Raw genomic sequence first — 27,637 nt, 5'->3', positions numbered from 1 at the left:
ATGGTGCCATTTCCCATTTTGTAATTTATTTTAATGGTTGTCTTCTCGCACTTGTGTTGAGAGTGTCCTAAGACGATTTTATGGGTCTTTTAAATTAAAAATTTTCCTCACTTTTCAGAAACCAAAAGGGAAAACTATCACAGAAAATATTTTTCCTTTCTGTCCGTTCTAAGTAATATGTTTTTGTCATGATTAAAATCATTTTTCCCCAGAAGAGTCCAGCTGTTTGAATGATCTGAATTGGAGGAGTGGTGAAGAATGGAAGGGTGTTCCTTCCTTCTAGAAAGCTAAGGGGCGCAGAATGTGGGCTGTACAAGCCTCAGACAGGAGCAGAAACAGAGGCAAGAACGGACAATCCAGTCAGTTATCCCTAGGTATTAGAATTAGGGGCTTATCTCTTTCTTCCTAAATGTTGACACTTACAGGAGAATTTTTCAGCCTCCAGAGAAAACAGGGTTTTTTTTTGTTTACCCTTTCCTGTATCTATTCAACTGCAAAGCAATATTTTGGGGCAGAAGTAAGCTCTTCAATTACAAAGCAGCTCATTTCAAAGCTTCCAGGAGGCTTAACTTTTGTTGTCTCCGTAAACTGTTCTTCATCAAAATAGTTAACTGTGCCCTGCTCTTCCCACGCCCCCTCCCAGGAATGGAAGGATGGAAGGAAATCATCATTATAAAATCCATGCGGCAGAGACAACCATTTGGCCTGTTTGGAGGTGCTTGTGTAGAAGAAAACACAAGAAAACAAAGGGGAAGGTATGTGAACTTCTAACCCCCTTCCCCCATGCCATCTGGACAGTGGGTGGCAGGAGCTCGCGCTCATGTTCCCTCCAGTGGGCGTTTTTTATGGGGCCAAGTGACAAAGAGCCAAAGAGGGCAAGGACTTGGGAGCAGCAAGTGGAAAAGTACCAACTTCACGGACCCCTCTCCAAACCCTGAGGAACATGACCCCTTGCCACCCTCCACCCCCCACCCCACCCACCCACTGCCTTTGGGCCCCTCTTGTTTAAATGGAGTGAGATTTAATCAGTTAGGAAGGCTGGCAATGAATTGAGGATATTAATTGTTGCAAACTGACTCCTATCTGGGGTCCTGCCTGCAGCTTTTACAAAGCCCACATTTTAAAATTAACATATCAAAAAGGCAATGTTGGCTCAGAAGTGTCAAAGAGGAGAGCAATGCAATCGGTCCCACTCCGGAGCTGTCTGAGTGGGTCTGCTGAGTGTGCACTCGGAGAAGGGCAGGGAATGGTCTGAAAACCGCTGTGAGGACACAGGCAAGCTGGGCAATGGCTATCTCAAGGACCCACAGGATGTTTTAGCTTTGGATTCACCTGGTGGTTTTGGCATTTGATGCAAGCTTTCTGGGGAGATGAGAATATGGGACTCAGAGGAGAGCAGTAAAAGTTGAATACACATCAGCTGAGGATGGTTGACACATGTGGGTTAGTGTTTTTGCAGAACTTGCCGGAAGGCAGAGGGGTTTTCTGGAAAGCACACTGGGTCTGGAGGCATGAGAGCTGGGGTTCAAGCTGACTTTTCCTCCTCTTGTGACACCTGGGCAAGAAACAACCTTTCTTGGTGTCTTTTATTTATTTATTTATTTATTTATTTATTTATTTATTTATTTATTTATTTTTTGAGACAGAGTCTCACTTTGTCGCCCTTGGAAGAGTGCCGTGGTGTCACAGCTCACAGCAACTTCAGACTATTGGGCTTAAGTGATTTTCTTGCCTGAACCTCCCAAGTAGCTTGGGACTACAGACGCCCACCACAATACCTGGCTATTTTTAGAGATGAGGTCTCGCTCTGGCTCAGGCTGGTCTTGAACCCGTGAGCTTAGGCAATCCACACACCTCAGCCTCCCAGAGTGCTAGGATTACAGGCATGAGCCACCATTCCTGGCCCCTCTCCATGTCTTTTAAAAGGGGACAGTGTGTGAGAAAGTAATTTGTAATATAAGACGTTACCATACATTCTATATAAATTTTTTATATAACTTGTAAATAATGTAAGTTGTCAATTCATGTATTTGTTCAACAAACATATATTGAACATCTACAAGGATCTGGCAATATAAAATAAGAAACAGATTCGGTCTCTGTCCTCACAAAGTCTACACTTGATACTCACAAGTAAACAGAAAGATACTCTAAAGCACAGTAAGTGTCATGATGGGTAAATATAGGCTCATGGAAATTCATAGAAATGGCACTTAACCTAGACTTGGAAAATTTACAGAAGGCTTCTAGGAGGAAGTGATGGCGAAGCCAACTGTACGTTCTCAGTGAGGACTTGGGTTCATCCGACTAAAAAGTTTAACTGCCACCCTCCTGCTTCATTTTTCTTTTTCTTTTTCTTTTTTTTTAATTATTATTGTTTCAGGTTAATTTGAGGGTACAAAGAATTAGGTTACAATGTTTGCATTTGTTATAAGAGTCCCTCTTACACTTGTCTGTCCTGCTTCATTTTTCTTTGATGCACTGATCACCATCTGACACACTCTGTGTGTTCATTGCTAATGTTTTGTGTCTGTGTCCCTCCACTAAGACATAAGCTCATATGGTTAGGTGTTTTTTTAATTTAAATTTAAATTTTTTAGAGGCAAAGTCTTGCTCTGTCTCCCAGGCTGGAGTGCAATCGTGCAATCATAGCTCACTGCAGCCTTGAGCTCGTGGGCTCCAGGGATCCAGGGGTCCTTCCGCTGCAGCCACCCGAGTGGTTTTTCTCTGTTTTGCTTCCTACTGTGTCCTCAGGGCCTAAAATAGCTCCTGACACATAGCAGACACTCCAGATGTATTTGTTGAATACATGAATATAAAATGTAAGTGTGATTTGGGCGGCCGAGAGGGCAGAAAAGAATATTCCAGGAGAGGAAAACCATAAGCAAAGATCAGGGTGTGAAGTGCAGGTGGTCTGGTCTGGCTAGAGGAGGAGTAACCCACAAGGGCAGGAGATGGAGAAGTGAGACTGGGCGGAGAGGTAGGAACAGCTTGTGAGGGGCCCTGTAAGCCAGGCTCGGAAGTTTGGACTTCATTTTGGGGTTACGAGGACAACCAAAGTAGTGGATGTGGAAGTGATGATGAGATCTGAGTTTCTGCACAGCTGGAGACAGGGAGGCTGTTCTTCTGTGGTCTGGGAGCAAGATGGCCAAGGCCTGCACTGGGACGATGGCGATGGGGAGAGATACTGGAATGACAGGCCTTGATGGCTGATTGGCAGGGAGGGACGAAGAGGAAGGAAGGCTCTGGGAGGGGGAGGAGGCAGATTTAAGAGGCTTCATGGGTCATGGTGCCATTCACAGAGATGGAGGAGACAGCAGAAGAAACAGGCTTGGGATGAAGATGGTGAATTTTCAGTGTGGACTTTTTTTTTTTGAGACTGAGTCTCACTCTGTTGCCCAGGGTAGAGTGCTATGGTGTCAGCCTAGCTCACAACAATCTCAAACTCCTGGCTTTAAGCGATCCTCCTGCGTCAGCCTCCCTAGTAGCTGGGACTACAGGTGCTCACCACAACGCCCAGCTAATTTTTCTATTTTTAGTAGAGATGGAGTCTTACTCTTGCTCAGGCTGGTCTCAAACTCCAAAGCTCACACGATCCTCCTGCCTCGGCCTCCCAGAGTGCTAGAATTACAGGCGTGAGCCACCACTCCTGGCCTAGTGTGGACCTTTTAACTGGATACATTTTACGAACACTTGCTTGTGTGGGCCAGTGTAGAAATGATAACCAAAGCCACAGGTGGTTGGGATTTTCCAGGTAAGAGAGGAAAGGAAGGGGCCTGGGAAATGCCCCGAGAGACACTCACAGTGGAGGATGAACAGAGGGAGAGAGGACCAAGAAGAAAAGTGAGAGATTTCAGAGCTTTCCAAGGAAGACCAGGAATAGATGGTGTTTCAGGGATAGAAAGACTTGCCAGGTCAAAGTAGATATGAAAGTACTGTGGGTTTGAAATGTGTCCTCCATAATGATATGTTGAGGTTCTAACCTCTGGTGCCTGTGACTGTGACCTTATATGGATACAGGGTCTTTGCAGATGTAATCAAGGAAGATGAGGTAATGCTAGGATTAGGATGGGCCCTCATCCACTAATGAGCGTCCTAAGAAGAGGGAAATTTGGACACAGAGACGCAGTGGAGAAGGCCACCTGTTGACAGCGCAGTGATGCAGCTACAGCCCAGGGATTGAGGCAGTCCTCAGGAACCAGGGACAGGGGCAATCCCCAGGAACCAGGGAGGGGGTGGGGGAGCAGTCTCCAGGAAGTAGGGATGGGGGAACCCAGTCCCCAGGAACCAGGGATGGGTGGGCAATCCCCAGGAAACAGGGACAGGGGAGGGTTAGTCCCCAGGAATGGGGGGGTGGGGTGGAGGGACGGCAGTCCCCAGGAACCAGGGGGAGGAAAGGAAGCCTCCATCCCTGGGGCTATCAGACGAAGGGCTTCATTTCAGACTTCTGGCCCTTTACACTGGGAGAGAACAAGATTCTGTTGTTTTAAGCCACTGGATTTGTTATAGCAGTCCCAGAAAACTAATACAGAAAGAGAAAGTGTCCACCCATACAGCAACCGGGATATCATAAGAAACTGGTGAAAGCAGCTTCGGTTGAGCAGCAAAGGCAGCCAGAGAGGAGGAGGGGTGCGGAGATGTGTCTAAGCAACTTTTCCCCAAAGCCTGGCTATGTGGGGAAAGAGAGAGGCCTGCAGGAGATGGAAGGTGCCAATGAGGTCTTTTCTATTGATCTATCTAGTCTAAATGGCTAATTAACATATCCATCACCTCACACGGTTACAATTGTGTGTGTATATGTGTGTGTGGTGAGAACCCTTAAGATCATCTCTCTCAGCAACTTTAGAATATTCGATACAGTGTTATTAACTACAGACACCAGCTGTGCATTCTCTCCCTAGAGCAGAGTGATTCTGGATCACTGTCCTTTTGACCGATATTTCCCTGTTTTTCTCACCAGCCCCAACCTCCGGCAACTACCATTCTATTCCCTGCTTTTATAAGTTTAAAAAAAAAAAAAAAAAATATATATATATATATATATATATATATAATTGAGATCGTGTAGTATTTGTCCTTCAGTGCCAGGCTTATTTCATTTAGCCTAATGTCCTCCAGGCTCATCTATGTTGTTCAAAATGTTAGGATTTCCTTCTCTTTTTAAGGCTGAATAATATTTTAATCACTTTCTCTCTCTCTCTCTCTCTATATATATACACACACACACATATATGTATAGGTATATATATATATAAAATCACATTTGTCTATTCATTTGTCAATGGACGCTTAAGTTGATTCCATATCTTGGCTACCATAATAATACATGGGAGTACCGATATGTCTTTGAGATATTAATTTTATTTCCTTTTTCTATAAACCTAGAAGTGGGATTGTTGGATCATATGGCAGCTCTATTTTTAGTTTTCTGAGGAACCTCCATTCTGTTCTCTATATTGGCTGTACCAATTTACATTCATTCCCACCAACAGTGCACAAGAGTTCCCTTTTTTCCATATCCTCAAGAGCACTTGTCTTCTTTTGTCTTTTTGATGACAACCATCCTGGCAGTGGGAGGTGCTCTCTCCTTTTGGTTTTGATTTGCATTTACCTGATGAGATTTTATTTTTCGTAGAAGGACGTGATTTTGTCAGATTTAAGTGCTGATGGGAAAGCACCACTGGAGAGGAAAACATTTTCTGAAAGTGCAGCTATGTGTCACTCCATGAGAAATGAGTTTTCAGGTGATTTTGTTGTGATGTGAACATAAAGCATGCACTTACACAAACCTGGCCAGCACAGCCTCCTACATACCCAGGCCATATGGGCTACACACCTGTACAATATGGTACTGAACTAAATGCTGTGGGCAACAGTAGCACAGTGGGAAGTATTTGTGCATCCAGATACATATAAACTTTGAAAAGATACAGTACAAATACTATGTAAAAGAAAACATGGCACACCTTGGAGGGCACTTACCATGAAGTGAGCTTATAGGACTGGAAGTTGCTCTGGGTGAGTTAGTGAGTGAGTAGTGAGTGACGGTGAAGGCCGAGGACATCACCGTATACTACCATAGACGATAAACACTGAACATTTAGGCTACAGTAGATTAATAAAAATGTACTACACTCGTGCTAGGATGTTACAGTGGCTACTGGGTCACTCAGTGAAACAGTATTTCAGCTCCATTATACTCTTATGGGACCACCATTGTCTGTGCGGCCTGTTGTTGACCAAAATGTCATTTTGTAGTACATGACGGTACAAGAAAGGGAAGAATTTGTCAGTGGGCAAGGTAGCTAAAAGGGGGAAATATGGGATGTACAGTGGAGTGCTGGGCCCCACAGGTGACACAGGTGGGTCTGGAGCTTTGGCTGCAGGAAGCCAACTGAGTTCGTGTGGGACAGGTCTCTGGGAGGCAGAGCGCAAGGCTACTCTGAGGTTTGAGGAATGGGGGCAAGTTGCTGAAAGCCACGGAGCAGAACAGGAGGGCTAACAAGGGAGACAGAGGCTGCTGTAGACAGGTGGAAGTGGGAGCCAGCAAACTTAGTGACTGCCTCTCCCACCAACCCCTCTTCCTTGCTGACTGAGCCTCAGTGTCAGGAACCCACCACTTGGGGAACCTGGCCCCTCTTTCCTTCTGCTCGCTGTTGCCAAGTCTGTATTATTTAGTGCCAAGTGCTATAACAAACATGCCCAATATTTCAGGGACCTACAGTGCAGACTCAGGGCTCCAAGTCCCTTTCACCTTGTGGTGCTGTCAGCTGTGTTACTTGCAAAAGGAACAGTGAGAGGATGGGCCATTGCACACGAGGTGAGACTCATACATTTGGTTCATGTCCCATGGGCCAGACCCAGTCAGAGAGCCTCAGCTAACAGCAAGCGAAGCTGGGAAATATGGCTTTCTTGCTGTCCAGGTATAAGAATGGAAATGCTCAGTGCACAGCAAGTCTTTGCCCCCACAGTTATGGCAGCCACGGGGCAACCATGGGGCAACTCATCTGACATGCTCAGGATGGAAGAAGGGGAAGATGCAAGAATCGGGGTCCTCGATGACATCAATAAGCTGCCAATTTCTTCATTCGAGAGGTTTTCTTTCTCTAGATATATATATATATATATTTTTTTTTTTTAGAGACAGAGTCTCACTGTACCGCCCTTGGTAGAGTGCCGTGGCATCACACGGCTCACAGCAACCTCTAACTCTTGGGCTTACGCGATTCTCTTGCCTCAGCCTCCCGAGTAGCTGGGACTACAGGCGCCCGCCACAACGCCCGGCTATTTTTTTTTTTGTTGTTGTTGCAGTTTGGCCGGGGCCGGGTTTGAACCCGCCACCCTCGGCATATGGGGCCGGCGCCCTACTCACTGAGCCACAGGCGCCGCCCTCTCTAGATATATTTTTTAATGACAGATAATATACTTTTTCTATTGCCAGACTTTTTTGAATTAGCAAATTGATTTCTTTTACTTACAACCACAAATATCCTCATTCAGAAACCGTGAGTTTTAATTGCATTGCTTAAATAACTTATCACAGTAAAGAGGCAGAACAGGGTCTAGTGTATTACATGGGCTTCGGGAAACTCACCTTGTTTGATCTTTTTTGCAGCCCCACTGGGATTGCAGTATCTCAGAGTTAGGGTAGGATTGAATATTTGCATGAAATTTACATCATCTAAGGGACAGTTAAGAATGTAACTGTGTTAATTGGCATTTGAAACAGTCTGTCATTAACTGTACAGATGTGACCTGCTTTGCACACCTTTCTCCAATGCTTCATTCCCTTATTTGTCAATATTTATGTAGGATTTGATACATGTGATTGCATCTTTCTTCATGTGCTAGGCTGTGCACTAGTGAAGGGGCATGCTTCTCTTATTTATTTTTATGGCCTTATTACCTAACAAACAAGATTTCATATATAGATGGGACATAAACAAATATTTCTGAATAAAGTTTGCTGTGGTCTTCCCCCTATAATTGAAAATGAGTGGAGTTTAGATCAGGTTGGAATGGACTTCTGATTAAATATGCTGATTGGGTGATTTTGGGGGAAGTTACTGAACCTACCTGAGCCTTAGATTCCTACTTATTGAGGACAACAATCCACACGAGAGTATGTGGAAAGTGTCTGGTTTGTTGCCCGGCATGAAACAGGCGCAAAGGGAATGATGGTCCCCTCTACCTTCCAGTATACCACATAGATCAAGCCACTCCCTGCATTCCAATTGATGACTATCCTGAAAACCCAAATTTTATGGTGAACATAATTTAAAAGGTGAATCTATTGCCAGAAAATTACGTAAAACACATTGCCAGTGATTCTGGATTAGTTTCTACTGTGGATGATCTATGACAGGGTTTCCTGCTATTAGCAAATAGACACGTATTAACACACCAGCTGAGCACCAACAATCTTTCATTTTAACTCACAGTTACTCAGAACATCTCCCAAACACACCAATGCAAAGAATTTTCTCTCCGTTTTTCAGGTGAGGTTTTTAAGGGCAGCTTAAACTCGAATCTCACGCTAACACTACAGGGCTGAGCAACTGTTCCTTTCAGTCTGTGTGATTTCTCTTACAATTGACCCAGGAGACACAATTTTACGACCAGGCCAGACAGGAGACACGCGTTCTTCTTGGTGATCGTTGTGTAGATGAGGTGGAGAGTCTGGCTTGTGATTCTTTTGTTTGAATTAAAGGATGCTACAATAGTCAGAATCCTGAGTTTGAGTTTCAGATCTGCAACTTTGCTGCACTGTAGCCTTGGCATTGTCCCTTCAAACCTGCCCTGGCCTCAGTTTCCTCTTTAGTAAAATTAGGCTTTAAAGCAGATGATTCTGGAGGTGCCTCAGGCTCTAAATTCTATAATAGGGGTTTCTGTGCTTTTTCTCTCCCCTTTATTGATTTATTATTTCAATATTCACTTTCTAAATAATTGAAGAAAAGAACCAAAGGTTGTATATGTATGAAGACAGTCAGTGCTCTATTATTTTTCCATGGGGAAAATAAGAATAAATAGTCTAAATGTCCAATAAGAGAAAAAAGCCCAAGTAAATTACAGTAAGCCAATCAACTCTGTGAAATATTACCCAGAGCTCAAAAGGGATGTTTATGAAGGCTCTCTGGCAAGATGGGAAAATATTTCCATATGATGTTAAATGGAAAAGGCAGAGGATAAATGAACCATCTACCATGATAACAATAATCTGAAAAACATACAGGACAAATTCTAGAAGGGAGTGGGAAAAATAGAAACAATTGACATATAAAAATATGATTATTTTCTCACTTGTAGTGGGAGGAGGGAAGTGTTCAATACACCTGTATCTCTGGTTTCCCACGGGGTGTCTGGTCAGTTCATCTAAGGTGGGCTAATAATGGCTGTACATGCTTCAATGCCAGAAAGGCCTGGAGTAACTGACCTCAAGCAGGTTGGATTCCAGGCTTCCCTCTTCTGTCTTTGAGCTCTTTCCCCAAATAGATCGGGCTTTGCTTTGCTTTCCCTGACCTTTTTCTCTTCCCCTCCTCCTCCTCCTCCTTCTCCCGTTCCTTCTCTCTTTCCATTTGTCGTTACCTCCTTCTCCCAGTACATATGATGAAATGCACAGCTCTGAAATGTCCCCAAGTTTTGGTGAATGTATACACCATGTAATCAACCCTACCATCAAGATAACCAAGAGAGAACATTTCCATCACCCCAGAAAGTTCTTTGTGTCCCTTTCCAGTAAATCACCTGCCCCCAGACAACCACTGTTCTGATTGCTATCAACACCAATTTGTTTCAGCTGTTCTAGAACTTAATAATAATTGGACCATCCAGATGTCCTTTTTTATTGGTCTAGCTTCTTTGGCTCAATATTGTTTTTCAGATTTGTCCCGTTGGTGTTTATATCAGTAGTTCTTCCCTTTTTATTCCTGGGAAGTATATGCCTGTGGTGGGTAGACTGAACAATGGCTCCAAAGACGTCCTGCTCCCTGGAAACTTTAAATGATGTATTTGTCACAAAGGGACTTTGCAGGGGTGATGAAAGGATCTGGAACTGGGAACATTAACTTGGACCATCCAGGTGGGCCCTGAATATACTCACAAGTAAAGGAAGGAGATTTGATGACAGAAAACAGTAGAGAACATGACCACAGAAGCAGGAGTCACAGTCCTGCTGCTGAGCTCTGGGGGCCGCTGGACACAGGAAGGACAGGATTTTCCCTCAGGCCTCAGAGGGGACTACCCAGCCAGCACCTTGGTGTCAGCCCCATGAAACTAAATTCAGACGTCTGGCCCCTGGAACTGTACTGTTTTAAACGACTAAATCGGTGGTAATTTGTGACAGTGCAGGGTATTTACTGGTCCAGGTTATTACAAGTCCCCAGGAAGTTCTTGTGCAGATATGTTTCCATTTCTCTTGGGTAAACATGCCTAGGAATGGAATTGCTGGAGTAGGGGCTGCCATTAACTTTGTAAGAAACTTTCGGTTTTCCTAAGTGGTTGTACCATTTTACACCCTCGTTAAAGTAACAGGAAGGCTCAGGCCATTCATCCCAAAACGTAAGGAGCTGGGGGGAGTCAACCTGTGGATCCTTCTAGTGATTCCAGACCTGACTGGACTTCCGGAGTCCGTGGCATAAGCACTAGTACAGATTTATGCCTGGATTTTTATTCCCCCTTTGTTTTCTTTTCTTGAAAAAGGGATGGTTCATCTGACAGACGGCTCTGTCCTCTTCTCTTCCTGTCCCTGTGCTGCCCATTAGCATGCAGTGGGAGTCACAACCCCGAGGATCTGGACAACCCAGGGAACAGGAGCCAGCAAGTCTAGACCTCAGATTCCTGTGGGAGTCACACCGAGGACAAGTGAGCGTGCTGACCCCATGCGGGGGTGCGAGGTGGGGGGCACTCAGCCATATTATTCTTCACTTAATGGAATTTTCTTGCTCCTTTAAGTAGAAAAACACAAGTAGCTCATGTGGCACCCATTGAAGTAGCTGATAAAACACACAAAGTAAAAGGAGTGGGGAGAGGGGAAATCTCCTAGGTCTGGTTTAGGGATGGGGTGGAGGAAGCTGTTGTGTTATTTTTGCTTTTTTTTTTTTTTCACCTAATGACAATTTGCCGGTGTCACTTCCAACTCTGATCACACTAGATTCCAGAAGTCTTCTGAGGTTAAGCTCAAGAATAAAGAGGTGGTTGTTTACCAGATGCAATCTTGGTGAGCCATGCTTTGACTCCTGAAAGAGGACCTGGAATTGGGGATTAACTGACTGATTCCCTCCATGATTCTCAAACTGTTCAGAGCATGGATCTTTAAAAACAAAATGGTTCTTTGGCTTCTCCCGCCCCCTTCCACGTCTAATGCCTGTGTGGGAATGCCCAGCACAGCACACCAAGCGTGCCTCCTTCCGTAGGAGCCCGTGTTATATTTGGGCACATCATGTGGAACGGCTGAGTTTATACCCATGTAAACCCTGAGGCAGTCCTATGCACCTGTGGCCACATTGAAAATACTGGGGACTCCAGTGACCCTTTGGAGCCAAGGAGTGTTGTCTTGTACAATTTAGTGGGCCGCACCCATCCATCCTGTCAGTCTTGGAATGGTGCTTAGGGATAGTCCCTCCAGTAGTGAATAGATGGGCTCCCATGCCAGGCCCACTAGATATTGGCCTGAGAACCCTCTTTGCACATGGGGGTACAAGTCCCGTCCCTGCTGTGCAGTCCTAAGAGCCGTGGGATATGAGTTCAGTGTGTGCAGGCACATGCCTGGTCCCCTGCAGGCTTAGGTTAAGTTGCACTGACGTGGAGCTCTCATGGCAGGTGCAGCATCTTGTTTTTGCAAAGGAAATTATTTGCATGAGCCTCCAGGCTCAGTGCCAAGTGAGAATGCAGCTGCTCAGTTAACTCGCTTGACACGAGGACCTGCCCCAGGGTGGAGAGTCCAATCGCCTCCTCTAGTTGACTCCACGGCCAGGCATGAAGACACATATCTCTTTATCTCCTGGCCGTATTTAGAAGGTAGATAGGGAAACAGCAGGATAACTCCTTCCAGGTGCCCACATTTTCCTATCTCCTTCCACACCAGGCACCCAGAGAACTCACACCCTGTGGCTTGAGAATGTGAGAGCAGCCCAGGCTGAGCCTCCTCTGGCTGAGCCGCTTAGCACAGACCTGAGAACCTTATAGGAGCCACGGTGTAGCTTAGCACCAGGAAGAGAGCCGGGTGTCTGGGTGAGAAGATGAGGATGTAAATCAAGTCGTTTACTCTTTTTTTTTTTTGAGACAGAGTCTCACTTTGTCACCCTCGGTAGAGTGCCATGGCATCACAGCTGACAGCAACCTCCAGCTCTTAGGCTTAGGTGATTCTCTTGCCTCAGCCTCCCCAGTAGCTGGGACTACAGGCGCCCGCCACAACGCCGGGCTATTTTTTGGTTGCAGTTTGGCCAGGGCTGGGTTTGAACCCGCCACCCTCTGTATATGGGGCCGGCGTCCTACTCACTGAGCCACAGGCGCCGCCCAGGTCATTTACTCTTGCTGTGTTCCAATCCTTCATCTGCGTAGTGGGGGATGCCACTCTGGTTCCTCCCAGGGCTACATAGGCACGGATGATTATTGCTCCTGGTTGGGAGGGTGACACTCATTCAGGCAGCAAGAGATAGTACTTGTCTTTAGCAGAAAATGGCACTCAGTGAGGAGATTAGCCCCCAGGAAGGCAGGAGGTACAGTGAGAGGAGGTCGTACTTCTTCCAGGTGCCCATTCAGAGAGGTCAGGACTCAGGACTCAGGACTCAGGAAGTCTGTGCCCAGTCAGGAGCATTGTACCCAATAAGGAGGTTGTTACTCAGGAAGGAACATGGTAGTCAGTGGGTAAGTTGGTTCCCAGTAGGAAGGATGGTCCCCAGGGAGGATGGTGGTAGCCAGCGGGGAGCTTGTACATGGTGGGGAGGTTGTACCCAGTGGGGAAAGAGGTTGGTAGGCAGTGGGAAGGGGATGGTACTCAGTGGGGAGGTTGGACCTTGCAGAGCCTCATCACCTGATTTGGGCTGTGAAGGGGCTGATGGCAGAGGTCCAATGAGACCAAAAAGAGATGGCTTGTCCAGTTCTTCACATTTAAATAAAAAAGCAGCAGCATGTCCCAAACCTCCCAGTACCCTGCCCACAGTTAGGTGTTTTAGAGCATCCATTTGTCCACATTGGTTTCAGATTTCTGCCCAAGGAACACTGGTTAAAATTAAAGTCAACATGACTGTGATCGAACTGATCTCATATTTCTCCTGCCTGGAAATACCTATAATTCCTTAAAACAATGTTTCAATTTACCACAAGTCTGGTGGCATTTCAAAGTGTAATAAAAAACCCACCATCCTTTTTCCTGCCTCCCACTCCCGGGGTTCTGGGAAGACTGCAGAACACACGGACTTTCAATCAAGGGGGGCGGCTTTGCCTTTGTTTTGTGCACCTTCATTTTTGCTGAAGCAAAGCACGGTGACTCAGGTGGAATCACGGGAGAAGTGAGTGAGTCATAGCTCAGAGAGTTTGCGGGGTGCCTTCCTACCCAGCAGATGCATTCTGGAGCTTTAGTTTAATGGTTCGTTAGGTTGGTGTAGATCTGGGGCCATTCATTTACCCCACAGGTGCCATCAGCCCACCCCTCACCCCCTTGTGCCTACATTTGTGCTTATGGTCAGGGCCAGTGCTCGGCAGGTACATCTCAACCTGTTAAAATATTGAAATACTTTCACACTGGTTCCAAAATAACCACTGCCTGGACATTTTCCAACTTCCCCAAGGGCCTATGTCCATTCTAATTGGTTGGTGCCTGTTATTACACTGATTGTTAAATAGTTTAACAGTCCACACCCAACAAGGTAGACAACATGCTTCCCTTTGCCTGCAGAGTCCCCAGAATTCTTTCAGGATAAAAGAGGCCACTACTCATTAGCTTCTTTGTTTAGGCGACTGAGAAAACCAAGTTTGAGCCAGGCACAGTTGTGGCTCGTGCTTGCACTCTGGGAGGCCGAGGCAAGTGAATTACTTGAGCTCAGGAGTTCAAGACCAGCCTGAGCAAGAGTGAGACCCTGTCTCTACTAAAAATAGAAAAATTAGCTAGGCCTCATGGCGGGAGCCTGTAGTCCCAGCTACCTGGGGGCGGAGGCAAGAGGATCCCTTGAGCCTAGGAGTTTGAGGTTTGTGAGCTGTGACGCCATAGTACTCTAGCCAGGGGCAGCAGAGTGACATTCAGTCTCAAAAAGAAAAAAGAAAGGGCAAGACATGATTGCAAGAGGGACTTTACCTAACAATTGCAATCAGTGTAACCTGGCTTATTGTACCCTCAATGAATCCCCAACAATAAAAAAAAAAAAAGAAAAAAGAAAAAAAAAGAAAAGCAAGTTTGGAGAGCACGTTCCAGTGACTGATCAGAATTAATATTTACCATCTTTTTTGGTACCAAGAAAGTCACTGGAACAATTCAACCAAATAAAAAAAAGCACATATGTGCCTTTAAAAAGATGACGTTTGTGCAACAAAGCAGATGCCATCTGGCCCAGGGGGAATTCGGTGATGATGGCATCATTCTCTTTGATGTCAGAACTGCCTGGAATGGTCATCTATTTTAGAGTCTAGGGATGTGCTGGAGACAAAAGTCCGAAAGCAATTTTTAATTCGGAGGTTTTCGGCCCTGAACCCAGAGTTGATCACCAACAAAGGATGGCCATACCAGAAAGCTCTCATTGTTTTCCTCACATTGTCGTTTGTTTTGAATAATATATGATCTATGTTAAAAAATTAGAATTCTTGATGTTATATGTTTTCCCCCACTCCAGCCACTGCCAACCCTTCCCCTCACCCTCCCCAGAGAAGCCTCTGTTAAAGATTTCATGTGTGCCTTTTCTGACCTTTATATATAAAGGTCACCTTTATGACCTACATATATAAACATATTTTATTATTATTTTTCTTTTTTAAATTTCAGATTGATATGAGGGTGCAAGTGTTTAGGTTACGTTATTTTCATTTCTAAGGTAAAGTTCAAGCTGTAATTGAGCCCTTCACCTGGGGGCGTGCTGAACACCCTCAACTGTGCACAGTAGGTGAGATCCCATCAAAGTCCTCCCTGCTTCCTCCTCCCCTCTCATTTCTCTCCCCTCCTCCTTGCTAGACTGTACTTGTTAAACACATATTTTAATGCTTAACATATACAGAATCTATAATCTGTTTCTTTTCACTTAGCAGACAGCAGACAACTTCTGTAGAGGGTGGTGTGGAATGTGCCTCCCTCCTTTAGAGTGGAGGCCACTCCATCCCCAGCTGTCAGGACACTGATGGGTTGCAGTGAAGTCCTTCCCCAGAAGCTGTGCTTGGCCAAAATTACACCTTCTCCCAGGGGACAGCTCACATAGAGGACCTGCGTCAAGGCACAGTACAGAGGCGTAGTCCTCCCTGTGAGAAGCCTTCTAGGCTCCAGCTGAGACCCTTTTCCAAGTGAATCTTAGTTTCGCTTCTTCTGTTCCCTCCTGCTACCCTCAGTTCCTCACTGGGGTTGTATCTGAGGGCTTTTCCCAATAAAATTCCCATCTGCAAACCTCTATCTCAGATTCTGTTTCCCAAGAACAAGTGTAAAGCAATACACCATCGTGTCAATTATCTGCAGAATATTCCACTGTACAGAATGTAATAAACAAGTATGTCTTGTCTCATTCCTATAATCATGTTTGATATTTTCTTTTATTCTTTCTTGCTGTTTCCTTCTAATTTTTATTTTTTTTTAGACAGAGTCTCACTATGTAGCCCTGGGTAGAGTGCTATGATATCACAGCTCACAGCAACTTCAAACTCTTGGGCTCAAGTGAATCTCTTGCCTCAGTCTCCTAAGTAGCCAGATTGTCACAATGCCTGGCTATGTTTTATTTTTTTTTATTTTAGTTGTCATTGTTGTTTGGCAGGCCTGGGCTGGATTCGAACCTGCCAGCTCTGGTGTATGTGGCTGGCGCCCTAGCTGCTGAGCTACAGGTGCCAAGCCTCCTTCTAATTTTTAATGGGTTTAATTCTGTTTTATTTTACTGGGATAATAGCTTCCTTTGTACTTTTCCCCCCTTCTGAGTAACATTGTCCTATATAAATATATTGAGAGCCACGTATATAATTTCAAATTTTCTAGCAGCCACAGAGACATGACTTACTGGTGATCATCTTAGAATCTGCTTACCACATTAGAAAATATTTTAAAAAAAATTTTAATAACAAGGTATTCAATGTGATATAATAAAAATATTTTCATTTCAAAATATGTTCAGAGTGAAAATTACTATGAATATTTTAAATTCTATTTTTTTTGTATTAAGACTCTGAAATCCAGTGTGTATTTTACACTTTGAGCACATCTCAGTTTGCACTAGCCACATTTCAAGGGCTTAATAGTACGTGTGCCACTGGCTCCCATGCTGTATAGCACATGAGAGATTTGAAGTCTCCATTAAAATTATGTTCTAGGGGCCAGGCACAGTGACTGATGTCTATAAATCTAGCACTCTGGGAGGCTGAGGCGAGAGGATCCCTTGAACTCAGGAGTTCGAGACTAGCCTGAGCAAGAGCGAGACTCTATCTCTACTAAAAATAGAAAGAATTAGCTGGGCAATTGTGGTAGGTGCCTATAGTTCCGGCAGTTGGGAGGCTGAGGCAGGAGGATTGCTTGAACCCAGGAGGTTGAAGTTCTGTGAGCTAGGCTGATGCCATGGGACTCTAGCCTAGGAAATAGAATGAGATTCTGTCTCATTGAAAAAAAAATTATATTCTAGGACATTAGCAAAATGACAAAGACTAAGCTCCAAAAATTCTCTCCTTTCATTAAAGCAGCAAGAACATTAGCAAAAAACATCAAAATCAACTTTTTAGAACTTTGGAATCTGGGGAGCATTTATTTAAAAAAACAAAAACAACTGAATCTTGGTAAGAACAGTGAGCTTTGTGGCATTTTAATTTGCTTTATTTCCCAGAAATATTTCCAACCTCCCCAGTACCACAGTAATTTTGAAATCTAACAGCCTACAAAAAGCCCGTGAAAAGCCAAACAGCCACCGAAAGGGCTTGGAGCCTTCAGAGCCCCATTCTCAGAGAGATGACACGTCACCTGCCTGGTGGTTCCCTGGAAGAACTCATTTGCAGGCTCTCTTTATTTAGGCTGACTGGGAGTTCATGCAGTACAAATAAGTCTTTTCCCCAGTGGCATTTGTTAAAAACAATTATAGTCAATTATTAACCATCACAGATGCCAGAGGTGGTGGATTACACCTGGGACAAAAAAATTGGCTAATCAAAACCTTAAAGGGAAAGGGAATGAGATGTTCATGGGAAGCTGAGGGGGTTCAAAAAATTCTAACGTGGGAGGAGGTGGAGGTCAGAAAATTAAAGTTCCTGAACTCAACCTATAAACGGGCTACATTATTGCTGAATATCACTGTGAATATTTGAAGGACTCCCCTCGGCCATCTGGCAATCATAATGATATTCAGCATTATGGGGTATGTAGCACTTTTTCTATGATGAGTACACGACTTTAATTGTCAGACCTCATTCAATGATAGCTCTGATGGCCATTCAAGAAAAAGAATCTGAATATTGCCTTAAAGGGTGGACTAGGTGCTGGCTTCGGTTCATAGCTTCCCAAGGGGAGTATCTCAAAGGTGACCACAGGGATACTCATCGACAAGGTATGTAGCACTTTTTCCAGGATTAGTTCTTGAACTTACTTGTCTGACCTTGTATTCCTGGGAAGCTAGAAAGCCATGCAAATGTGCAGGGCTGTGCATGGGCTCAGGAAATACCTAAGGCGGCCCTGGCTTGCATCTCTGGCACTGCTGAGGTTCTGCTCAAACAGGAAGTGAAGGCTAAGAGTCGTGGGGTGCTTGGCTGAATGCTGGAGCAGCCCCTAAAACAGACACAGAGCTTCTTGGCAAAGACATGGGAGCCTTACTGGTTGTGGCCATCTAAGGGATTGTTAACCGACTGCTCAGCTGCCTGATCAGAGACCTCAAGGCACACACACAACAAGGAATATACACTTTATATAGTTAGTGTAGAAAAGTCATCAAGCAAACAACAACAAGCAGCGACAACAATGGACACAGGGTCTGATCTGATTCCCAGAGTGCTAAGTTGACCTATTTTAAATGTCCAGTTTTCAAGAAAAATTGAGTCATTCAAAGAAACTAGACAGTACATCCCATATACAGGGGGTAAAAAGCACTCCATAGAAACTGTCCCCAAGGAAGCATAGACATTGAATTTACTATAGAAAGACTTAAATCATCTGTATTATATATGTTATAGAAAAAAGAAAACTAAAGAAAATCATGGCTAAATGGGGAAAAAGTCACATATAGGAAATCGTAAAGAATCCACAAAGAATATAAGATCAATATACAAAAAGCAATTGTATTTCTATAAGCTAGCAGTGGATAATGGAAAAATGAAAAAGAAAATTTTCCATTTACAACAGCATCCAAAAAATACTTAGGAATAAATTTAATGAGAAGTATAAAACTTTTACATTGAAAACTATAAAACATTGGTGAAGAAAATTAAGGAAGAGCTACATAAATGGAAAGACATGCTGTGTTTATGGATTGGAAGGCAGCAGTTCTCCCAAATTGACTTTTAGGGTTAATAAAATCCCTATCAAAATTCCAGCAGTGACTGGGCATGCAGGTCATGCCCATAATTCTAGCACTCTTGGGGGCCAAGGCAGGAGGATCACTTGAGCTCAGGAGTTCGAGGTCAGCCTGAGCAAGACCAAGACCATATCTCTGCTAAACACAGAAAAAAACAGCCAGGCATGGTGGCACACGCTTGTATTCCCAGCTACTTGAGAGGCAGGAGGATCAATTGAATCCAGGAGTTTGAAGTTGCTGTGAGCTGTGATAACACCACTGCACTGTAGTCAGGGTGATAGAGTGAGACTCTGTTTCAAAAGTAAAAAAATGCCAGTGCATTTTTTTTATGGAAATTGGAAAGCTTATTCTAAAATTTGTATTAAAATACAAGGATCCGCCAAAACAATCTTTAAAAAGAAAAAAAAGTTAAAGGACTCTCATTTCCCAATTTCAAAGCTTAAGCTACAGTTATGAAAAGACTGTGTGGTTCTCACATGTTCTCTAAGGGTGGACATGTAGATGATGAAAGAGAATCATGAATCCAGAAATAAACCCATACATTTATGGTAAACAGATTTTCCACAACCGTGCCAAGACAATTCAATGGAGGAAAAATAATCGTTTTGACAAAAGGTGCTGGATAACTGGATATCTTTATGGGCAAAAAGAATGAATTTGGACCCCTTACCTCACACCACATACATAATTTCACTCAAAATGGGTCCAAGACCTAATTGTAAAAGCTAAAACGGCAAGACTCTTAGAAGGACATGTAGGCATAAATATTCATGACCTCAAGTTAAGCAACGGTTTCTTAGCTATGACACCAAAAGTACAAGCAATGAAAGAAGAAATAGATAAATCGAATTTTATCAAAAAAGTAAAACTTTGTGCTCCAAAGTATACTATAAAAAAGTATTTCCTGAACACTGGTAGAAGAAAAGAAAAAAAAAGAAGATAAGTCACAGAGTGGGGAGAAAATATTGGCAAATCATGTATCTAGTAAGGACCTAATAGCCAGAATCTATTGTTGGGGCTTGGAAAATGTTACCTCCCAATCAGACGCTTTGACATGAAGCCTTAAGGTCTCTCTGACCTCCCCGGCCCTGCCCACACCCACTCCAATCCTCTGTCTCTCCCAAAGCAGAGAAGGAAGCTGTTCTTTGAAGTTCCTTTATCTACTTGGAAACCAAACTTGCCAAAGAGAAACGCAATTGCCTTCCTTGAAATTTCATTAACCAGAGAAGATCACACCACAGAGGAAGAGATTGGAAATTAACCACCACACCAGGAGCCCAGACAAACTTCATCCCTTATTGTCCGCTCTCTGTACCATTCAATTTCTAAAGAAAATTATTTACTAACCTTTGTCTAAACATTAGGCCCAATCATTACCCCCTAAAAATCATTTAACCTCCTGCAAATCATCCACATTTCTCTATCTCCTTTCCCCTCTGAAGAACACACATGTAAGCATCCCCACTGGGGTGACTGGGCAATTATTCTCCTGTGATTCCATTGTGCTTAGCTAAAATAAATATGTATGCATTTTTTTCTGCTAATCTGCCATTGCCAGTTCATTTTCAGCAAACCTTCAGAAGGTGAAGAGGAAATCTTCTTTCTTTACCCCCACAATGTAAAGGGCTATTACAGGGCAAAAAATACAAATGACCCAATTTGAAAATGAACAAAGAATTGAATATATAAGTGGCTAATGAACATATAAAAAGATGTTTAATATCATCAGTCATAGGGAAACAATTTAAAACCACAGTAAGATATAACTTCACACCCACTAGGTTGGCTATAATCAAAGAAAGACACTAGCGTGGCGCCTGTGGCTCAGTGGGTAGGGCACCGGCCCCATGGCCCCGGCCAAATTGCAACAAAAAATAGCCGGGCGTTCTGGCAGGTGCCTGTGGTCCCAGCTATTCGGGAGGCTGAGGCAAGAGAATCGCCTAAGCCCAAGAGCTGGAGGTTGCTGTGAGCTGTGATGCCACAGCACACTACTTAGGGCGACAAAGTGAGACTCTGTCTCTAAAAAAAAATAAAATAAATAACCAGGCATTGTGGCTGATGCTTGTAGTCTCAGCTACTCATGAGGCTGAGGCAAGAGATTCGCCTAAGCCCAAGAACTGGAGGTTGCTGTGAGCTGTGATGCTACGGCACTCTACCAAGGGCAACAATGTGAAACTCTGTCCCTCCAAAGAAAAAAAGAAGAAAGAAAGAAAGACACCAGCAAGTGTTGGCAAAGATGTAGAGAAACCAAACTTTCCATACATTGCTAATAGGAATATGAAATTGTGCTGCAGCTTTGAAAAAGAGTGTGAGAGTTATTCAAAAAGTTAGAGTTTTCATATGATTCAGCAACTGACTCCATTCCTGCGGACAGACTCAAAAAGAATTATAGCATACATCCACAAAAAAACTTGCACGTGAATATTCATCACAGTATTATTCATAATAGCCAGAAAATGAAAACAACCCAAATGTCCATCGACAGATAAACCAAACATAGTGTATCTGTATAATGGAATATTATTACAATATCAATGAACCTTAAAAACATTGTGCTAAATCAAAGAAGCCAAACATCAAAGCCCATGTATCGTATGATTCCATTTACAGTAGTCCCCACCTCATCTGTGGTGAATACGTTTAGAAACCCTCACTGGATGCTTGGAATTTCAGAGAGCACTGAGCCTTGTTATGGACCATGTTTTTTGATTGGTGACTGAGACGGCTACTAAGTGACTAACGGGCAGGTAGTGAATACAGCGTGGATATGCTGGAGAAAGGGACCATTCGCACTGTGTAACGGCCCAAGATTTCATCATGTTACTCAGAATGGCATGCAATTTAAAACTTATAAACTGTTCATTTCTGGAATTTTCTATTTTAACATTTTCTGACTGTGACGACCGTGGGTAACTGAAACCACAGAAGGTAAAGCTGTGGATGAGAGGAGACTATTAATACATAAAATATCCAGAATACACAAATCCATAGATACAGAAAGTACATCTTTGGCTCCCAAGGGCTGGGCGGCAGGGAGAGGAGAATGCAAGGTGACTAACAATGGGTGTGGAGGTTCCTTCTGTGTTGACTAAAATAAAATAATGGTATGGTTGCACAACTTTGGGAAGATACAAAAATACATTCTATACTTTGAAAGGTGAATTTTATGATATGTGACTATATCTCAATATTTAAAGTAGGATAATGTTTACAAAGGAAATCAGAGAAAATATTGTATGTTATTAGATATTCTTAAATTTTTAACAATCCTATTTTAACCTGCATTTCTCTATCAACATCAAGAATTAAGCAGCGCATGTAACCTCTCTATCATCTACAGAACCCAAGAGACTTAACACGCTTTTATTCTCCTGTTCACATCTCTACAACCTAGATTTTATTGTTGATGATGATAATGAAAATAATATGTAATTATTACTTGTTGGATGCTAAGTACCATGTACCGCCTTTGTTTTCCCGGCATTATCTTGTTTTCCCGATCTCTTAACTACTACCTCAAACTACCTTTCAGACTGTTTAGAGATTAAAAGAAAACATTATGTCTTCTATTTTAAGTCTCCTTTAAACAGTTAAATTAAATGGTATAACTACACTGTCAATGTTTTTCTTTTCTTTTTTTTTTTTGCATTGGTTTCTTAAAACCACTTTCCTTCTGTGACGACGCACACTCTCCATGCTCCACTCCCAGAGGTTCCCAAACATCCTCTTTCTTGGTTCTTCTCCTATACCTGACCCCTAAAACTGAGTCCTCAGACATCTCTCTTCATTTACCTGACACCTTACTTGATCTCACCTGGTCCTGTGGCCTTAAACACCACATTTTGCAGATGTCAATTTGACATCTCCACTTGGATGTCCAAAAGGCATCCCAAACTTAACATGTCCAAGATCAAACTCTTAATTCCCTGTCCAGAGTTGATCTTCCCTTACGTAATTTCCACCTCTGTGAATGGCTCCCTCTTCACCCATTTACTCAGGTCAACAACTTTAGAATCAACCGTGAATCCTCTCTTTCTCTCACACACTCCCCAATTCCAATCCAATAGCAAATACTGTTATTCTACTTCCAAAATACATCTCCAGTTCCTCCACCAGTATCATTTCTCCTGGTTACCATGATAGATAAGATACCTCTTACCTGTCTTAATTCTTTCCCTCTTGCCTCTCTACAATCAAGTCTTCAAAACGAAGATGGAGCGGTCCTTTCCCTTGTTCTCGGGCACACTGGGATATAACCCAAAGTCCTCCCAGGGTCTACCGACCTTAGGTGATCTAGTTCCTGGGTGCCTCTCCAATTCCACTTTCCTTGCATTCACTTGACTTCAGCCACATCCACCTTCTTATTGTTTCTTAAGTTTTCCAAGACTGCCTCTGCCTTGCTGCTTGGAACACCTGCCCCACAAATCCTCATGGCAGCCTCCCTCGCCTGATTTGAATCTCTGCTCTAGCATCTCCCGGGGGATGCCCCGCCACCCTCATCTGTAAGTGGCAGCTCCTTCCACTCACTCTGTTTATCTTACATTTTTTTTCTTCATAGCACACATTATTTGTGCCCACAGAATGAAGAAATTATAAGGTTAAGCACGCTGCCTCTTTTATTTATGTCTGATCCCTTCCATCTAGAATAGTATTTGGTGGTTGGTTTTGTTGTTTCCCATCAGAGTAAAGAGATGGGTAAGTCAACTTCCTGAGCCCAGATATCAGCTCTGCCACCCTTCTGGCTGTATAACCTTATACAAATTATTCTTATGTCTCACTTCCTTCATCTGAAGAATGGGGCTGATAATAGTGCCTACCTTATGGTGACATGGTGATAAGGGAACAATATATGTAAAGTAGTTCAGAAAACAACTTGAATCAGAGAAAGCCCACATTTATTGTTGGCTATTATGATTACAACTATATACTAGACTTTTTTTCTTCATACCTTTATTTTGATTCTTCTTCATTTGGTTAAAGTACGTCCTTAAGTAATAGTCTGAGAAAAGGTAAGTGAATGATGAAGGCTCTACTTTCCTACATTCCAAAATACTGTTTCTTTGATTATCACATGTTTGACCCATAGTAAGTGCTCAACAAATATAAGCTATTATATTTAGTGTATTCAAAACCTTCCTTTTCTTGTCATCCTTATTCTGATCCATTTTCATTGGATTGCTCTTCAAGTAACTTCTTAAAAAAAATATGAGTGGTATGTAATTGAACCTTTGCCTGTTCAAGCCTGTCTCTCTTTTATGATCACACAAAAATCTCAGGTATTTGGCTGGGAATGGAGTTCTAGAATTCCCTCAAAATTCTGTCAATGTCGTATTTCACTCTTCCGGCATGGAACGAACATTTCAATGTCTGTCCTCGGTACATAGTCTTGTGTGTTTGGAAGTGTGTGGGAATTTCTCTTCATTTTCAAAATTCAGAAATTTCAGCATGACATATTTTGTTGACTGTTTTCTTTAATATTCCTCCCTGGTGTTTTGTGGGCCCTTTTGATGTAAAGATCCACATCTTCCTTCAGTATATGAAATTTTTTAAATTATTATTTATTAGATTATGTCTTTTTCTCCAAGTGGGATTACTGCCTACTGAGCCTCATTTAAGTGTCTGACCATCCTCATGTCTCACATTGTAGTCTAAAATGTCCATTTCTTTGGTTTGCATTTTTGGAGAATTTTTGAAGTCATTCATACGTTGAGTTTCAGATGTGTTCATTTAGCTATTCAATGCCACACTGAAGTTATTCTGATGTACTTTAAAACATTTTCTAAGAATCAGCAACACCAGAAGCTGAGAGGTGTGGAACAGATTTCTTCCTCTAAATCTCTGAAAGAAACCAACTCTACCAAGACCTTCATTTTGGACTTCTTGGCTTCCAGAACCATGAGAGAAGAAATTTATTTTGTTGTAAGCCCCCCAGTTGGAGGTAGTTTGTCACAGCAGCCCTAAGTAACTAATACATGGTTCTTCATCATCAGAGATTTCAAACCAAACTTAAAAGATACCACTTCACATTTTCAGGCGAAGACGGCAGATCAAACACACACGTTTATTTCACTTTCTCCTGAAACCTCAATAGAACAAGTGAAAAGGGATTTTTTGAAAGGCATAAACTCAGAAGGGTAGAAAACAAGAGACAAAGATGATTATAATAAAATTTGTAATCAAACTAATTTGTAAATTTGTAATAAAACTTAAAAGCTATTACAAAACTTAAAAGCTATTACAAAACTAAATTTGTAATAAAACTTAAAAGCAGCAGAACAAGTAGGAAGGAGATCAGAGAAACTGAATTATATGGGGAAGGCAAAGAAATAATCTGAATTGTACAGAAAAATTCCAAGACTCCAGCACGTTAATATCAAGAACCTCTGGAATTACAGATGGGGTTTGGAGCCGAAATAAGGAGAGTCAGTTGAAAAATGAATTTGAAGGCTTGGTGCTTGTAGCACTGTGGTTACAGCACCAGCCACATACATCAAGACTGGCAGGTTCAAACCAGGCCCAGCCCGGCTGAACAACGATGACAACTACAACAAAAAATAGCTGGGCATTGTGGCGGGTGCCTGTAGTCCCAGCAATTTGGGAGGCTGAGGCAAGAGAATCACTTAAGCCCAAGAGTTTGAGGTTGCTGTGAGCTGTGATGCCACAGCACTCTACTGAGGGCAACATAGTGAGACTATGTCTCAAAAAAAAAAAAAAGAAAGAAAAGAAATAAAGAACAGAAAAATGAATTGTAACGAGATCTTTCCATTACCTTCTCCATTTAGTATTCTAGGGACTGGCCCTTCCCTCACCTGGGTATAGGGTAGGGGAGAAGTTATTCTTTGAAAGTGGTAAAACTGTGGATCTCTAGAATGAGAACCAAAGTTGTACTAAAAACAAGTGGATTGAGTGAACAGAAACATTGAACACTGGGATAGCCAGCATCCCTTTTCTCCCTCCCTCTGAGCTTTCTGGCAGTCTGGTTTTCATTACCTACATGAAAGACTGTAAGATCTGGCCATCCCAAGAGCAAAGAGAGCCCTCCCTGATGAAAACCCAGTGAGATCGCCCTTCAGTGATGCTAACAGTTTCAAATCAGCTTTGTAATCTCTAACCCTTAAAAAATGAGCAGACAACCAAGAATTTTAAGGTATCTGAAGAAAACTTGTAACTGAAAAACAGCAGCCAGGCTGAGTAAGAAAAACAATATAGAGGAAACAAGAACTAGGCAGCAAAGAAAAAAATTTTAAATCTTTACATACTCAAAAAGATGTGAATAGAAAGTAGAAGAGATGAAAAGTAGGAGAGAAAGTATTTCTTTGGAAAGGTTTGGTCCAGAAGTCCAATATCTAAATAATAGGAGTTTCGGAAGGAGAAAATGCGAGAGATTTCCCAGAACCAAAGAACACTGAGTTTCCAGATTGAAAAGGCCCACTAAGTGCTGAGCACAATGGATGAAACTGCCTCACACCAAGGCTCATCACTGGATTTTCAGAACAAGGAGGACTGCGGCAGAAACTGCTGGGGTTCACAAGTATCTCCTCTTCTTCTTCCTGAACACACAATCAGACCACATTTCCTCATGCCCCTGGCAACTGCAGAGCAATTGTGGCAATAAGAGTCCGGCCATTAGAATATGAGCAATAGTAATTTACATAATTTTCAAGCCTACCCCATAAAACCCTTTCATTTATAAGGCTTACTCTCTTCCCCTATACTTAGCTGAGTGGAGATTGCTTGCAGTGCTCCCTAACCTTTTTGGGACAGGTTCCATGGAAGTCAATTTTTCTATGGATGGGGTAGGGTTGGGACAGGAGATGGAGCTCAGGCAGTGATGCTGTGCAGCTGTGTTCCTAACAGCCCACAGACTGGTACCCACCTGCTGCCCGGGAGTTGAGAACCGCAGGCTTAGAGGAATATAGGAAGATGGAGCCACAGAATAGAAACAGCCTGGATCCTGCTTGAAACAAAATACACCTTACACACACACATACACTCATGTGACTATAAAATAAAAGAAAAAGAAAAATTTTCTGTGTTAAGCCAAAAAAAAAAAAAATCAAACTCTTCATAGCAGTTTGATTTTAGGATGATGTAAAATCTTCACAAAAATCAATGAGGATGAAAACTAGATTTTTTTGAAAGGTTACTTATTTCTTCTGCAGCATTCCTAATGTCTTCCTGTGTTCCCATCTCCGGGGGCTCTCCAGATGGGCTTACCTATCCCACTGCACTAGACTCATGCACTGCAGCCTCACGTAGGAACTTCTTTCAATTTAATTCACATTGCATTATATCTGGACAAGATTCACCAGTGTTTGCAATAAAAGGTTTGAACTATTTCTTAGTTCCTGTTAGAAATAGTTTCCATTGCTATTTTAATTTCATCTATTTCCTTCCTTAAGGTTTTTTTTTTTTTAATGAATTGTAACTTCATAGTTTCACTTTTTACTCTGTAAGCATATTATATTTACACCTTAACTTTTATGATAAGAGATTACTATGGAGGCTGGTATAAAAGAGCGATACACTTTTATTATTCAAGAGCTGACCTGTGAACAGTTTCAGCTGTCCTCTTGGTTTTCCTCTCTTAGGATATTATTTTACTCATTTATCAATAAACATTTCTTAAATTATTTTAGTGACATTTCTATAATATTGAGTTTTATGTCTACTATAGGATTAATCTGGTATCTCAGTCGGCATATTTGACTGAGCCCTCTGTACAATTATCACCATCTAAGTGCTATGACAAACATGCAAATGCCTGTATTTGTCTTTATCCCCAGTAAACACATGGTTAGATTGGGAGGGGGACAAAATAATAAACAAAACAGGCATATAATTAAGAACAAATTGAAATGTAGAGATAAAAAAATAGATAGATGTCCAGAGCAGAGGGGAATCAGTGAGGGAGGAGATAGTCATCAGATTCTGCCTGGAGACCATGAAACTTTGTATACAGCCTTGGTGGG

At 42.6% G+C, this 27,637-nt stretch overlaps 1 long non-coding RNA gene across 1 annotated transcript in view; it reads left to right on the top strand.

Moving 5' to 3' along the window:
- The window catches only part of LOC128568034 (uncharacterized), a 131,124-nt gene extending 120,124 nt beyond the window's left edge, over nucleotides 1-11,000 (top strand). Inside the window, exon 3 of the long non-coding RNA XR_008374973.1 lies at nucleotides 10,699-11,000. This is a non-coding gene — a long non-coding RNA (uncharacterized LOC128568034). The remainder of the gene's footprint in view (nucleotides 1-10,698) is intronic.
- The last annotated feature ends 16,637 nt before the right edge of the window (nucleotides 11,001-27,637 follow it).

The sequence above is a fragment of the Nycticebus coucang genome, chromosome 16, assembly GCF_027406575.1.
Source record: "Nycticebus coucang isolate mNycCou1 chromosome 16, mNycCou1.pri, whole genome shotgun sequence".
NCBI classification, from domain to species: Eukaryota; Metazoa; Chordata; class Mammalia; order Primates; family Lorisidae; genus Nycticebus; species Nycticebus coucang.
The sequence above is the reverse complement of the archived record's forward strand: the minus strand, read 5'-3'. Positions and strand labels throughout refer to the sequence as shown.